Here is a 15425-nt window from a genome sequence, read left to right on the forward strand (position 1 = left end):
CCCAGCTGACTTCCTGCCCTTTGGGCAGGGGGCTGGACTCGATGATCTCCCGAGGTCCCTTCCAGCCCTAATGTCTATGAAATCTATGAAATCATGATATTGAGGATCAAACGCGATGCGTTAACCAATGTCCTGATGCCGCACACAATTAAAGATGTCATGGAAAGAATCCTCTGCCTCTCAGGTATCTGCCTCATCATATCCCTCACCTCTCTGTCTTCGTCAGAGGTGCTGCAGCCAGAATTGACGACGACTCGGCTCTAGCCAATCTCTATTTGCAGAGCTGAAGCAGAGGGCCTGAACCTAATCTGACACATATCAGGGTGGATCAGGAGCAACTCCTTTGAAGCCAGTGAATCAGCACAAGAGCAACAGTCAGGTGCATTATTTCTTGATGTGGAAATATAACCCACTGTGCACTGTGTGTCTCATATTCCACCCATGCCTAATCAGTGGAAATGCCAATCTCTTACAACTACAAGACCGAGTACAGGAATGAATTCTCCTCTTGTTCCCCCACCGCTCATCCTCTCCAAAGCCTTCTCCTCCATCATCTCAACATCCAAGTGAAACCTTGTTTCACTTAGACCAGGGGCTGTCAACTGGGACATCCAGCCATGTGCCACCCCCATGTCTGGCCGCCGGGGGTACACTGCTCCGTGTCCAGTCTCCTTGCTTTCCACTTGTTGTATGTCCAGAACCATAGCTGGAGAACATCTCACCTTCTCTTCCACCTACCTGCCCACTCAGTGCTCTCCATTTTTGTTTCCAGTCCTTCCACCCCAGTGAAATCCCCTTGAGCAGGGTGACCATATGTCCCGGGCAAATCAGGACAGTCCTGACTTCTGTTATCCAGTCTCAGGCTGTTGGTTAAAAGTCCCAGAGTGGAGTCTGGAGCGGGTATCTTGGAGTGGCACGGTGCACCAGGCAGGTGGCCAGGCAGGCACCACTGCTGCAATGCATGAGCATCCTGGATTGGCTGGAGTGGGGTGCTTGCTTGGACTGTCCTGGTTTGCCTGGGATATATGGTCACTCTGCCCTTGAGCAAATATATATGTATGTGTGTATGTAATATATATATATATATATATATATAATTTTAAGAGTAACAAGCATAGTAATTACTAACTTAATAATGCATGAAGAGGGACAGAAGAGCAAAGTCAAACAACTTTACTGCAAACCAGGTAAACAGGAGCTGCAGAGAATCTGTTTAGTCGCAGTAGAAGCAAACTGAATAATTTGTAAGCCATACATAGGTCTTCTTGGAAGACCTCCAGAAGCAGGATAATCCAGCCAAGAAGTAACAAAGACATGTGTTCGTGTCATTCGCCGTTGTCCTGGGAGAGGTAGCATTTCCACCTCCCAGGTGTACCATGGCAACGCAGCCCATATAGCCGTAAAGCAGAACTGAATCTATGATTGAACTAATGTTTCCTTCCAAGATGAACCTCAGAAAGAGTTATTTTTTGGTAGCCCTTCCCTGCAGTAGAGCTGGAGCTCCATTCAGAAAGGCTCCGTTCACCCTTTCCACTTGTTTCAACTGCAGCTTGTGTCATTTGAGCTACTGCATTTTCTTAGACTCGCAGAACATGAGGGTTGGGAGGGACCTCGCAAGGTCACATCTAGTCCAACCTCCTGCTCAAAGCAGGACCATCCTCAACTAGATCATCCCAGCCAGGGCTTTGTCGAGCTGAGCCTTCAAACCCTCCAAGGATGAAGTTTCTTATATAACCCCACCCCTTAATAAGACACAAACCAGCCAAAAGCTACTGCCAATTTGATGGCAGCTGTAAGCAGGTTAAAACTGCAGCTGCTGCTGAAGACTGGACTCTGCCTCTCCCTCCGTGCAGCTGGCTGGTGGGGCAAGGAGGAAAAGATGCAGCATCACACAGCACCTCTATGCTCCTATTCTGGGCATGCAATCAGCTTCAGACACACATCCCAGCTTTGGAGACCTAACTTGTGGGAAAGGGGGGTGTGTGATGTGGGAGTAAATGCAATATCTTGTCTAGACAATTAAAGGCAGAAAACGATCTCAACAACATTAGGTGGCAATTGATGGTACCTCTGGATTACCTTAGATAGATTTACAACCTGATTTTCAGAGATGCTTAACACCTGAAGGTCCTATTGTACTCAACAGGAGTTGTGCACCTGTAGAGAGGAGGCTCAGACTTAGTTTCATTATAGCACCCATTCAGCAATGGGATCATCTAGCATTCATGTTGCGTGAGTTCTCTGAACAACAAATTTATTCTTAAAAAAAATGCTTAGATCTCAGCAGGGAATTATAGAGCAGTGTCTTTGATGTAGATTATGGGGAACTGTTTCGAAAGGCTCAAAGGGTAAGAAACTCAGGGATGGATTCTCTTTTTGCATCGCTGAAAAGCGTGACAGCCATTGGGCCGCGTCTTTCTCTGGAGCCCAACTGAAGCCACAGGAAGTTTGTCAATTGATAGCAGCGAAGGATCTCACCCCCCGGCCTTACACAAGTGTGCATCTGGTATAAGCTAGGAGAGAATTAGACCCATTATTTTTTTAAAAAAACAATGCTTGATTAAAGACATTCAGTGCAATTTCAGGGAAGGAGTGCTGTCACACCTCACTTCTTTTACTGTGCTGTTGAACCATTGCCACTGTGGAAATCTATACCCCATCTGAATTTTATCAACAATCCACAGCACAGGGTAAAGGGAGAAGGGCAGGTGCAAAAATGGATAGAAACCCCCTTAATTGTCTGGTAGCAAATGGAAGTGTTGTAGTTTTAAGGCAAGCATTTAACTTACTTTTTGAATGCAAAAAAACATTGGCCCATAAGGTGCCTACAGGCACAGAAGCACACTCCTGAGAAAATGTTCAACTGAAAACTTGCTGATAACTGTCCAAAGCATTGAGTCATGAATTGTGGGAAGTATCAGCCCATTGCAATGCAGCGGGAAGGAGAAGGAAAGAGTAATGAGCTCCTCAAGCTGTTAGCCAATTATCTTGGATGGATCTGACTCTTGGTTTTAGTATATGTGAGCTGCAGGAAAAAGCGCTTGTTATCATAAAAGATATACCTGTAAACATATTAGATAAACCATTGACATTATGTTCTCAGTACATTTTTACGAGCAGTTCCATAATAGTGCTAATGGCTCAAAGATAGCTATACAACCTGAAAGCATTTTAGAGAAAAAGCTGCATTTCACTTTATTGGAAATATACAGATCTACAAAAGGCGACAGCTTTGAGTGGCCAAGATCCTGAGCTAAATTACAACAGTCACCAATTAGTACTCCAAAGGATTATTACAGAGGAACTGCTATTATGAGCTGGGTCAGATGAGGTCAATGAACCTCAGAGCTGGATCAGGTGTTTCCCTGAAGCGCTTCCAACGGCTTCCTGAACCCAACCACCTTGACAATGCTCACTGAAATAAAAGAGGTCACATCTTCAATCAAGCGTGCCTATTCCTATATGTACAGCATAGGCAATGCTGAGAGCTCATTTATGGCTCTAAGAGAGGGTGAGTAGCAATATTTGAAAGTACAGTCTGGGGTCAGCGGTAGGAGCAATGGCCTTAAGGTGCAGCAGGGGAAATTTAGGCTGGAGATTAGGAAGAACTTTCTATGAGTAGTCAAGTGTTGGAGTAGGTGACCTAGAGAAGTCATGCAACCTCCGTCCCTGGAAACAGACACTTAGCCGGGCTGGTTTAGTCCTAGATAATCCTCCTTGGGGCAGGGGGCTGGACTAGATGCCATTATGAGGTCCCTTCCATCCCTCCTTTCCTATGATCCTGCAGTCTTCAAGCTTTGATGAAAGCACTGTCTTGGGGTGAGAAAGGAAGGGTCAGCAATAGCACCCACTCCAGAACAAGTGGCACATGCATTCCTCCTGCCCAGCTCAGCACCCACAGGCCGGTCTGAAAGAACATGCCACGAGTCCTCTCATTTTTCAAGCTTGCTGACGTGTTTTTCGCAATGATTTATAGATTCATAGACAGTAAGGGTCTGGAAGGGACCTTGGAAGATCATGGGGTCCAGCCCCCTGCACCAAGCAGAAAAGACGACTGGGGTCAACTGCACCCAGCGAGGTGTCCGCCCAGTCTCCTCTTGAAGCCTTGTCCAGTCTCCAGTTTTTCAGGGTAGGCGATTGCACCACCTCTGGAGGGAGCTTATTCCACTGTCTGAACATCCTAGCTGTGAAGAAGTTTTTCCTAATATTGAGCCTGAAATGGTCTTCCAGGAGTTTGTGACCACTGCCCTTGGTGAACCTGGTGATAGCCTGCATCAGGGAGTTCCACAGATCAATTTTGTGTCACCTACATTTTTTTTTCCTGTTCATTTTAAATCTGTTGCCTTTTTTTTTTTTTTAATTTTGGTTTGCTTGTTTCACTGGAAGTTCCTCACTGAAACCTGGGCTCCTTTGACATCAACAGGAAGTTTTGCTCTGGATTTTCACCTCCCTGGTTCCTTCTTCGGGAGAAGGCAAACAACTTCTATTGTATACCCTCATAGATCTGCTCTAGCTCGTTCCCATACTGAACCAACATATTTATAGAGCCTCCTCGGATGGAAGTACCCGCCCTGCCATGAACACCTCAGTGTATTACTTACTCCTTCCTGAAAACATCATTTCTTTAGGCTCTTACCTGACACAGGTGTCAGCCCTTTCAGATGCCGAATGCTACAGACAATACTAGCGTTCCTCCTTCCCATTTCTTTTTGCATGAGAAAGCAGAGGCATGCCATTGAAGATGCAAAGCACCTGCGGATCCTGCGGTTATCACCTGGAATCGTGGATCCTCAAGTGCATCTGCAAATGAAATGCTACCGCTTCCCCATTAGGAGGGCAGAAAATACCCCACGCTACTTTTTCTCAGCACAGTTCACCCATAACTTGTTTCTCCACGTAGGTTCATTTGCTTCTGTGCCTACTAATGTCCATCTTATTTGGTGGAAAGAAAGCAGGTTTTTAAAGAGGTTTATAATTCTCCTCTCCGGTGGGGGGAAAAAAAAAAATCTAAATATAGCCTCTGAAACAAAGACAACAGCACGGATAAGTAAAGAGGCACAGGTGTAATTTCTGGGCACAGTAAGAAGTCTTTTAAAAGGTCTTAAATAAGTAGTGTATATGTGTTTACCACCACTGCAGCTGACGTACAGCCGCAGGAGCACTGCACGATGGGGATGAAATGAGGGCTATTGAACACCGGGAATTGTCCCAGCATGTCAGAACAAAATTATTTAGCACAAGGGAGTTCTCTAATTTTGGTTTCCTTTGGAAAGAACAGCAGTCACTTTGTCCGGCTCACACACAAGGATTTCTTTGCAGAGGGCCAAATGCAAGCCGGGGATGGTGCCCTTGACTTCAGTTGAGGTTACTGCCCTGAATCCCACCCGGAATGTGAGGCGCATTACTGGCAAATTGAACTTTATAAGCAAATAGGGGCAGAAGATCACTTGAGGCCTTTTCTGACACCATCTCTGCTTCTTTTGCTCTCTAACTTGGTTTAATTGTCACAGTGCTTGCATTTGAGAATAGATTTTAAAATGCAAAACGGGCTTTCAAAGCTAAAGAGAAACTCCAGGGAATCTGCCGCCTGGTAAGCCACCAGGCTGGTGAGACGACACAAATGTTCCCAGCAAGACCAGATGAAAAAACCCAGTGATGCCATCACGTTCTGTGATGGTTGCAAGACCATCATGCATTGCAGCTGGGTTTTGCCTAGCCTTGTTCATCCAGGAGCATCATCCCCAGGCTTCAGAGCCCAGTGCAGATTTCATTGAGGACTTCAGAACAAAGCGCACTTGTCCAAAGTGGTCTGACTCACTCAGCCTGACTAAGGACTATTCATACGTAAAGGATGTAGGATCGCCCCCACACAGCTTATCCACCTTGAAGGGCTTGATCTTATTCTCAGGGAGGCTAATGCCAATTTTTCCATAGACATCAGTGACTGCAGGATAATTCTGCCTGTGCAAAATTGGGTCTTGAAAGCCTGCCATCCTGCGTTCCAGCCTTCGCACCAAGTCTGACGCAATGGCTGGGCTGTGAAAGGGCTGCACAAGGTTTCACGCTGCGAGCAAGGATTCTCACTAGGACAAGTTGTCCCATTAACTTCACACAAGCAGAGTTTGCCTGGATCAGGCCATTAGCTGTACAAAAACCCTGGGTTTATAATGTAAAAACTCAACTGACCTTTAACTACAACGAGTGCTAGTAAAAGAGAAGTGTAGCAAGATTGCCTGGATTTGCCCCGATCGCTAGCAAAGGACTGAGGCTGGGATGTCCTGGAGGAGTTAAGCCATTTCATTGTGTTAGGTAACAGCTAATTGGCAGCAGATATAACGCATGTTGACAACTAAGTGTGTTTCAGCAGCGATGAATGAGAGAGCCAAAATATCCACTAAACCAAACTGTATGGGAGTTATTATAGAAACTTCCCCAAAGCTTTTGCAGCTGCAGTGAAGAAAGAAAACAGGATGCTGCGATATAATACAAAAGAGCTAGAAATCAAAGCAGATGGTGCAATTGGTATGGAAGGCATTAGTTAAATTTCACCTAGGGTGTAACTCACTGAGCACCCCGATCACTATGCAACGTAAATACGCAACAGCCGATGAGAAATGTAGCACAGAGCAAGCGTTACAACGCTAGCTTTATGAGATTAGAGGCAGGAGGAAGTAGCTGGGTGCAATCGTGTATGAAAACAGGGCGCAGAAGAAATCCTACAATATTTGAGAGAGTTAAATTCAGCAATCAAGCTGAGGGAGTTAAGGTAATGAGCCAATATCCTAAGGCAGATGGGCTGGGGCCGATTATCAATGGAAAAAGGGAAAACATTAGCCCTGTGGTGCATTTATGCACTTTGGGTCACACAGTGCTCTAGGTGACTCGACCCAAGCTAGAGTCCTTGGTATAAATCATGGGATCTGTTTGGCTCTAGCAGAAAACCTTGATCTTCTCCCACCCCACTTATGTCAAAGGAGCACGTGGACGTGTTCAAGGGAGAGTGGATACCTGCAGTTTCAGGCTCCTATAGAAATCTGTGGCAAAACCCCATTCCAGATCTTCCTCCAGCAACTATAACTCCTGAGTCTGGCTGAACATGGGACCTTGATGCAAATGTAGCCCAACACTTGCGTCAGCAAAGCTACCTAGTCCTTCAGCACCGCTCACCTGCAAAAATATCATGCAGAGCAGCATCAACATGTCCTCTTGGTGTCTCGTTCACTCCAGCTCTTGCCCTTGTTCCTTTGGCCCCATGCCACTTTAATCTGGATGCTTCTGCTCCTTCCTCCCCTCTCCATCTTTCCTATATTATCCCCTTTGGCTCCTTTCTGTTCTCTCCCTCACTTCACTATTCAAGTTGATTTCTTCTCTCCACGTCTGTCATTTTTCCTTGCCACTTGGTTGCTTTCTGCTATTTTTGGTGCCTTCTCCTCCTCTCTCTTTTAACATGCTACTTGCTTTCTTCTTGGGTTTTTGTCATCCTGCCACCCCCGCTTATGCCTTTACCTGTTCTGATATCTTTTCCCCATCCCTTCCCAGTCCTATTTTGTGTTGTCTTTAAGTCAACAGAAAGCACTAAAGGTTTGAGAGGGAAACCAAATAGCAGCCTGGTAGTTTTCCATCAACAGCCCCTTCTAAAGCACTTCTCCACTTGATGAAAAAAGCAATAACCAGCTTCCCTGTGCAGCATGCTCTTTTACACAAAAGGGCCGCTGCCGAACAAAACCAACTCGAATCCTCCTTGCCAACTTCTCTTTGTTGCAAGCGCTGAATCCAGAGCATCGGAGCTCTGTTTCATCTGCTGCTGCTCGTGCTTACAGGCCACAAAGTGCCAATACAAGGCTCAGAGAAATATTAAACCCCCACTGTTGCCAACATCGGTATCTGAGCTACCTAATGCTTTTCCACGACTCTGAATGTGAAAAACACATGCATCTTGCAAGTCCCCTAGTGTTGGCAAAGCAGCAGGAAGAGTAGGAGGTACATGAGTGAACATAGCACAAAGCGACTTCTCCTGCACAGTCCCCATTTCTAAGCCTACAGAGAAACATGAGAGAGTCTACTGATAGAGTAGGTCCCCCTAAGACATGGGCTTACACGCAGTCCTCCGCATGCTCCTCTTATGCCCTACCCCTGTTGCTAGAAGTTACTCCATCCAGGAGGTGGGAGGAACGTGTTGGCCGTGCAGCAAAGGTAGGAACAGTCCCCCCGTACTCCCTGACCGTATCGCTACCTACGATCCTTCGGCTTACAGAAGCCGAACCCGTCGCCCCATGTTGAATCAAGTGTCCTGTAGTGACTAGAACAGTGTTTCTCACCCAGGGGTGATCTGAAGTCTCCAAATCCCCACCTCCAGGACAGACCCACCCGGAGACGACCCCAGTCAGTGACTGGCTCTATGACGGGGCAGCCAGGAGCGTCCAGGTCTGCTGAGCCTTGCCAAGAGCTGAGGATCCTGGAAACAGCATGTGTCAGGACTTAGGAACATGCCAGGAACTGTCTTTTGAGTCAGGGAAAATGTTCCCAGTCTGAGATGTCTCAAGTAGAGAATGTGGGGCTGACTGAGCTGTCATTTTTCAATGAAACCTTGTTGCACAACAGCGTTTGCAACCACTGCTAGTAGTGACTGGCGGTGAACGCTGCATTTTTGCAACCCACTGCGCACTGAGTGGGCTGCTTCTAGTCTCCAGGCTGTGGAAACCATCCTGTGCAGTGAGGGCTCTAACTCTTTGGGAGTACTCAATGTAAGATGAAACAACAAGTGCTGCTGAAGTTATGTCTAATAAAGAAGAGAATGGCAAAGCGAAAATAAGAAAATATAGCCAGAAGGTAAAAGCACCTCCATGGAGCACGCTGTCCCTTGATTTGCTTTAAAATTTCATTTCCGTCAAATGGAACTTATTTGCACAGTTGCATTTGTCATGCTGTCTCTTTGCTGCAACCCTACAATACTTTTATCTCTGATGAGGACATACTGTAGCCTCCTTTGTCTAATTCTATCACTTTGCCGTGGTTCCCTGCTTTCTTTCCCAGCGATCTAAGACACCAAATAAATACAAGTCCCTCATTTTCGGCATGGTGCTAGAGGTTTAATGTTGACAATGTGCTTTGTCACTTTGGCTCTGGAAAGGGCTTACAAAAGCTTTATTAACAGGCTCATTAGCACAGCCTGATTTACTTCTGCAGACTTTACTCTTTTACCAGTTTCCAGGAGCATCAGTATCAGTTGCAGGGCTAATGAATTCATTCAGATTTGCATGCTAATGAAGCTCCCATGACTGTCTGTGCTCTCTACTTCAAATCGAACTTTGCTGTTGCTTGAGGAATATTAATAGAAATAAAAGGAAAGGGAGAGGCAGGGGTTTCAGTCTTGCTGTAATCCAATGCCTGCGCACAATTTGTACTTCATATATTATAGTATTCTAAAATCTTATTTGTTTCACGGCTTATTGCTTTTAACTGTATTAGTGATATCACCTCTAAGAAATTGCCACTACAGTAGCTGACCAGAGACTCAAGTGAATATTGAGCTCAAACCCTCGTCGAGTGAGATTCCTCCAAACAGATCAGTCACCTACGAATTATTTCACGAACCAATGGATATGCACATAATTTTCCCCACACACATGAATTTCATTTCCCTCTGCCAGAGAGTAAAAACCCAATGCAAAGCAGGGCAGGGAGGGAGTTAAAACTCCTCCTTGGATCAAATTTTCCAGCTCCTTAGCTGCCAGAAACCAGCTGCCCCATGCAGCAATGGTAGGTTTTCTTCGGATGCATCCTGCTGGCCACTGACCGGTGCCTGCTGTCTGATTCACTGGTGATGGATCAAATGGACATGAGGAACAGAGGAGCTTAGATCAAGGACTTTGCTCCCATCTGGCTCTCCATCTCCGCTGGATCAGTCACTACGTGACAGTATCGCGCAGCAATCTCACTGGGAAATGGGCTTCTTCCATGGGTTGAGCTGTCCTTAATGGGGCCTTAAACCCTAATAGGGCAGAGCAAACTGATATGTCTGGCAGGAGACTCCAAAGTATCTCTTGTTCTTGATGACTCCCTCTGGCAAGTCAAGACAGCAGAGGTACAAATTGGAGAGTGCGGGCAATTCCTTGTGATAATTATACTGGCTCTGCTCCGGAGCAGCAGTGGCTGGCTGTCCCAGGCCTTGACCGTGTAGCAGCTCCTGGACCAGAAGGAGGCCTCCTGCTGACAAGGCGATGGTAGGATGGAAGACAAACTGCTGTGAAGTATGGTTGGGCACAAGACAAGATGTAGTCTTTCACTCTGGCTTGCTTTGTGCAGTGCTGGGCTCCGTGGCTGGATCCTAGAACTTCCTTTCCACATGCAATCATCCCAAAGCTAAAGTGCTAGATACACCCAAAATGCCACCACCGATTGCTGTCCAGAAGGCCTCACGTACCTGGCCCCACCTTGCAGGTGTTGCTGTCCATTTCAGGAGCCTGAATTCTGATACTAAGATACTCCTTGAGAAGTATTACAAGAACATGGAAGATTTGCTTCAGTTGCCAAGGGAAGAGAGAATGGGGACCTTATTCATGTCATTGTTACTTATAATATCAAGCTGGTTGCCCACTGACTTGACATTGAAAGACCAAGAAGGTGTTATCAGATAATACAGTACCTGTGAGAGTCTCCTTAGGCCTGATGTTGGTCAACTTACTGCTACCTCAGGGTATTCATGTAACATGAATATCAGAATATTGCTGATTGGTTATTTCCTTATATCTGTCTGGCTGTCTTGTTTTTTTAGGTTCACTGAAATGAGCAGTGGATTTTCTATTAGCTTAAATGGGCTTTGGATGAGATGCTTTGACTGTAAGCGTGTTTTCATAGAATCATAGAATCAGAAAATTTAGGTTGGCAGGGACCTCAGGAGGTCACATCTAGTCCACCCCCCTGCTCAACTCAGGACCAGCCCCAACAAGATCATCCCAGCCAGGGCTTTGTTGAGCCAGGTCTTAAAAACCTCCAAGGATGGAGATCCCACCGCCTCTCAAGGTAACTTGCTCCAGTGCTTCACCACCCTCTTAGTGAGAAAGATTTTTTTTATATCTAACCTCAACTTCCCCTGCTGCAACTTGAGCCCATTGCTCCTTGTTCTGTCATCTGCCACCACTGAGAACAGTCCAGCTCCAGCCTCTTTGGACCCACCCTTCAGGGAGTTGGAGGCTGCTATCAAATTCCCTCTTAGTCTCCTCTTCTCCAGACTAAATAAACCCAGTTCCCTTAGCCTCTCCTCAAAAGTCATGTGCTCCAGCCCCCAAATCATTTTTGTTGCCCTCTGGTAGACTCTCTCCAATTTGCCCACAACCTTTCAGTAGTGGGGGACCAAAACTGGACCCAGCACTCCTGATGTGGCCTCACCAGTACTGAATAAAGGGGAATAATCACTTCCCTCTATCTGCTGGCAATGCTCCTACCAATGCAGCCCAGGATGCCATTAGCCTTCTTGGCAACAAGTGCACACTGCTGGCTCCTGTTCAGCTTATTGTCCACTGCACCCCCAGGTCCTTTTCTGCAGAGCTGCTGCTTAGCCAAATGGTCCCCAGTCTGTACCAGTGCATGGGCTTGTTCCATCCTAAGTGCAGGACTTTGCACTTCTCATTGAATCTCATGAGATTTCTTTTGGTCCAGTTCTCCAATTTGTTGAGATCTCTCTGAATCCTATCCCTACCCTCCAGCATATCCCCGCAGCTTGGTGTCATCCCTGTTCTTGCTGAGAGTGCACTCCATCCCCATCTTCCAGGTCACCGATGAAGGTATTGAACAAAACTGGCCCGAGGACTGGCCCTTGGGGCACTCCACTTGATACTGGCTGCCAATGAGACATAGAGCCATTGACTACTATCCTCTGAGCCCAATGATTCAGCTAGTTTTAGGTTCACCTTAAGGCCCATTCATTGAACCCATACTTCATTAACTTGCTTGCAAGAATGTTGTGGGACACCGTATCAAAAGCCTTGCTAAAGTCTTTCCTTTTATTTTTGAATAATACGTGATGTTTAGGAATTACCAGAATCAATTGCATTAAAAGATATACAGTGGCTTCCTATGACTAGTGATCATCCTTTGCCTAATTTCTAACTTTAGCAGATTTGAGCTCAGCTAGGCAGTGGGGACCAGAGGAAGATTTCATCAAGGTATTTTATTGTAAGAGGAATCTATGTGGTATCTCAAATGTGTCTAACACACCAGAAAGAAGAGAGAACAGGATTCTTCATTGAGCAATCCCCATGCCTTAGTCTGATACAATAGCAAACACACAAATTGTAATTAAAGTGCTGTTTTAGGTGTTCAGTTGTGGCAAAGCTTTCTGGAAAAAGCATGGTTTCATTTTCAGATCTCCTTTGAATTAGGGTAAATCAAACAGCTTCATTTTTGCATGCTGTAAGAGTAGCACAATCTCTTATGTTTCCGCCCCCCAACAGAAGTAAAGAAAATTAAATAAAATGAAAAGCAAGCAAACTGAGGGCTAATTATCTCTTTCAAAATGACTTCATATTGTAAAGTAGCCTATCAAATGCATAATGAGCATCATTACCACCAACTGTTTGTAGCAAGAAGAAAGCAGAGCGGCCATCCCGTCATTATCCTCACTTGTTATCAAGCGATGCAGAAAGCCAAGGTGAACGGGATGCTTGCTGCCCCAGACCTATAACAAGGAAACCTTCGCCAAGATGAGATTCTCAAGGATTTCTGCCTTGTATTTGCATATTGTACCACCTACCAGTGCCTCCTGCTCTAGGCAGTTCCCATATACTCATAAGATTTAGTACAAAAAAATAAGGTCAGTAACTTGGTGATATGCTGTTGATTTTTCCTGCCATAAAAAAATCACCTGTTTCATAAAGAAAATAATAAAGAGTTGTTTGAGTGGATAAAGGACTATTCTGGGACTCAGAAGACATGGGTTTAAATCCTTGCTTTGCTGTGGGCACTTTGTGAGACCTTGGGCAAATCAGTGAGGGAGAGATTCACAACAGGAATTAGAGTATGAGGTATGCTGTGGTGGAAAACTTCCCATTCCTCCTGCTGAGGCACCTGTACCTTACACAGAATAATTAAAATTCATAGGGTGAGAGAGAAGGACTTTCTAGTCTAGAGGTTTGTTCGTTTATTTGAGATCGGTTCTCGGCTCTGACTTAATGGGCGCGGCGACACATGCCCAGGATTACGCATTTGGTACTGCGCTGTCATTTAGTACTTGCTAAAGTACTCACTAAACAACTGCACAATACCCACTGGTACTGCACAGTCCTGGTGGCACGCCATTATTTTTAGGTGCTGCGTTGCTGCAGCAATGAGCTACGGCGACATAGCTCATCACTATGGTGACACAGCATTGCCATAGTGATGAGCTCCGTTGCCGTGGCTCGTTGCTATGGCGATGTAGCATCTCATATAGATGTACCCAATGAATAATTAATCATGCCATGCCAAAGGGAGCAGCTTCAATAGCAGGGATTGAGACTAGCCTGCCTTGGAATATCCTACAGCCTAGCGGCATTTGTTGGGGAAGCAAAAAATGTGGGTTCAAGTCTTGTCAGTGCTCCCATCACTGGGTGAAAAGGGGGAAGATGAAACCTCTTCCTTCTCTGGCTCTGCTTTGCATTGAGACCTGCTTTGATGGGTGGACTCTGGGAATGCTTTACTGAGCTGGGCCCTGCCAATGAGATGGGAGGAGGACTACTGGCTTTTGGATTCTGGCAGGGCATTAAATACCCAGGATAGGGGTTGCCGGTCACATCCAGAGCTGACATTTAGGCATCCAGGACCTCTACTGATGACTTAAGAAAGGGACTTAAGACAGGAAGCCCTTTCCAGATTTTGGCAACCCTCACCATAAAGAATGTCTTCCTGGTTTCCAATCTAAATTTGTTCTTCTTCAGTTTATGGCTGTTGTTGCTAGTAACCCCGAGGAGCACCCTGGTAAACAGAGTATCCCCTATTCCCTGCTGACCCCCACTGATGGGTTAGTAGACAGCCACAAGATCACCTCTCAGCTTTCTCTTGTGGAGGCTGAAGGGATTCAAGTCCCTCAACCTGTCTTCATAGGATCCTACCCGCAGGCCCTCAGCCATACGAGTAGCCCTTTTCTGGACCCTCTCCAGGTTATCTCTTGAAGTGAGGCATCCAAAACTAGATGCAGTACTCCAGCTGTGGTGTCACCAATGCTGCGTAGAGGGGAAGTATCACCTCCCTGGACCCGCTTGTGATGCACCTACTAATGCAGGAAAGAGTGTGGTTAGCCTTCCTTATTACTTCAGCACATTGGCGACTCATGTTCATTGTTGCGTTGCCTGTGACTGAGATCCCTTTCCACTGATGTGCCACCCAGAATGGCACTTCCCAGTCTCTAGGTGTATTGGTGATTCTTCCCAGGTGCAGCACTTTGCACTTACCTTTCTTAAGTTGCATCCTATGCTGATCCGCCCACTTCCCCAGTCTATCTAAAGCCACCTGAATTTGTTCCCTGCCCTCCAGTGTGTTTACTATGCCCCATAGTTTGATGTCATCTGTGAATTTGGACAGGGTGCTTTCTACACCCTCATCAAAATCACTGCTGAAGATACTGAACAGTACTAGGCCAAGGGCAGAGCCTTGGGGGACCCCACTGCCCACATCTCTCCAGGTAGAAACCGCCCCATCCACCACCACTCTCCGGGTGCATCCCATAAAGTTTCATTGGGAGGTGTATTTTTATCCATGCCCAGGAACATGGGTGTAAAGAAATCATTTAAGAGCTCAGCTTTGTCCATCCTATCTGTTACGAGTTGCCCTAGTCCATCTTGTAGTGATCCTATGTTACCCTGCACTGTCTTCTTGTTCCCTATGTACTTAAAGAAGGACTTTTTGTTACCCTTAATCTTTGTTGCCAGCCTGAGCTCTGTTTCTGCATTGGCCTTCCTGGTTCTGAGACAAATTTCCTGTTGAAAAGCAACTGTCTGGCTCCTTGGCTTCCCTTTGGATTGGGTGTTCCCTAAGGAAATCCCCTAGCAACCTTTTTGCATTGCATTAGATGTTCTTTTAGCAAAACCTGTATCTTCCTTTTCTTACCTGCCTTACAATTTTTGTACAAATCCCAATTTCCTCCAGCTTTCCAAATAATTTCCCACAGGGTATAGTTTCCAATGCTTTACTGATGTCTAGAGAAAATGTTCAGGGCAGGAACATACTTAAAAAAGAAAAGATCAGTTATCTTATTAAAAAAGATATTCTTAGGCTGGCATACCTTGTACTGAAACCTGTGCTGCCTTTTATTTTGCAGTCCCCCTTATCTTTTCTCACAGATGATTTCTTAGTCTTTTTACCGCCTGGCCACAACACTAATCTTCAGAACGTGACAAGATGGCAGCACCCCGGTTCCTTTCCAAATACTTCTGCGCCCGGCAAGTAAAAAG

The sequence above is a fragment of the Crocodylus porosus genome, unplaced genomic scaffold (genome assembly GCF_001723895.1).
Source record: "Crocodylus porosus isolate Cpor-Errol unplaced genomic scaffold, CroPor_comp1, whole genome shotgun sequence".
Taxonomy (NCBI): domain Eukaryota; kingdom Metazoa; phylum Chordata; order Crocodylia; family Crocodylidae; genus Crocodylus; species Crocodylus porosus.